The sequence below is a fragment of the Propithecus coquereli genome, unplaced genomic scaffold, assembly GCF_000956105.1.
Source record: "Propithecus coquereli isolate 6110/MARCELLA unplaced genomic scaffold, Pcoq_1.0 Scaffold345, whole genome shotgun sequence".
NCBI classification, from domain to species: domain Eukaryota; kingdom Metazoa; phylum Chordata; class Mammalia; order Primates; family Indriidae; genus Propithecus; species Propithecus coquereli.
The window spans coordinates 1,040,139-1,041,502 of record NW_012149119.1 but is presented as its reverse complement, the minus strand read 5'-3'; the positions used below and the strand labels follow the sequence as shown (position 1 = coordinate 1,041,502).

The window sequence follows — 1,364 nt, the reverse complement described above, 5'->3', positions numbered from 1 at the left end:
ATAAGATAGTACTAGGTAATGTTACATTAATTCAGGGCATACAATTTATGAATATAATACTTTTCTAATTTTTTAAGAAGCAGGTGAGGCTTTTCATTAAATGCAGGTGCAAATATTAGACAACTTCACTTTCTGAGAAAATGGCTTAATTAAATAAAACCTAAGAAAAAAATAAATGTATGCAGTAATATAAAGTGTAACTAATCATATTCTAAGTGCGTAACATTTATATTATCTCCATTGAGGAGCTTTTGAGACATTTCAGGGGGTACCATTCATTAGTTAATATTAGTAAATATGTCTTTTATTTTGTTGCTAATCTGAAACTAAACATATTTGAATATGGCTTTCTTGCATATTGGGTGGTTTGTTTTTAGTTGAACTATGATTTCACACAGAATATATTAATAGCATTCTGCTTAATTCTATTACTTGAATATATTTCTGAGACTCTGTCAAAGATGTAGTAATTTTTAAAAATGTTTATTATAATCATTAAGCTCTAGCTTTATAATTTTTACACAGTGAACCATAAGATTAATTTATGGACTTTTGTAGTTGGTCACATTTTGCATTATATTGTCTTAAATTAACGTCTGTAGCCTGGTCTGCTTGTCCTTGCATCATCGTTTCCTGTTCCCACACCTGCCATTAGAGGTTCCTTTTCCAAATAACCTATGTGAGAATTTATGTTTCTACCCTATCCACTTTCAATTTAGAGATTTTTCTGGAAAGGCTAACTGGTAAATTAATTATCATCCAACTAAACAACTAGGGTATTTGAGTCCAAGATTTATGTCTTTAATAAGACACATTGTGATACAATAAATATGAATGTTTCTTTGAATATATCAAATTTCTATACAAGTTCCACAGGGTGCTCAGCTACCAATGATAAGGAAGGAAAAGCATGTCTCTAAGCATTTGTGACATCAACAGGCAGGGGTTAAGAGAAGTCACTAATTCTAGGGACCACTTCAAACCAGGATTCTTGCTCTAAACTTCTTGAGCCTGAAGAAAGTTTGGCAATCTACAGGAAAGCTTCAGTCACTATTATTATCAAGGTGGCATTTATGACTTTCATGAAGTGATAATTATTAACATATCTAAACCTGATATTCTTCTAGGATCAGTATAAGTTATAAAACTAATGAAATCACCATTCTTTTGCTCCTTTTTGCCCAGAGGAAATTGTTATTTATCGTGGAGAAGTGTGCTCCACCCTAGTGTTTATGTGCAGGAAATTGACATGTTTACCAAGATTTTTATTAAAATATCTGAAGTGATACACATTGGGCAAATATCTGTCACATTATGCATATAAATGAATTCTTATATTGGTTTCCAATGCTAAGCTAAGAGCT

At 31.5% G+C, this 1,364-nt stretch overlaps 1 protein-coding gene across 1 annotated transcript in view; it reads left to right on the top strand.

The window, feature by feature from the left end:
• LOC105815782 (glutamate receptor ionotropic, kainate 2-like) overlaps positions 1-1,364 on the top strand; it is a 270,718-nt gene that overhangs the window by 221,305 nt on the left and 48,049 nt on the right. The gene's annotated exons all lie outside the window — the stretch shown is intronic.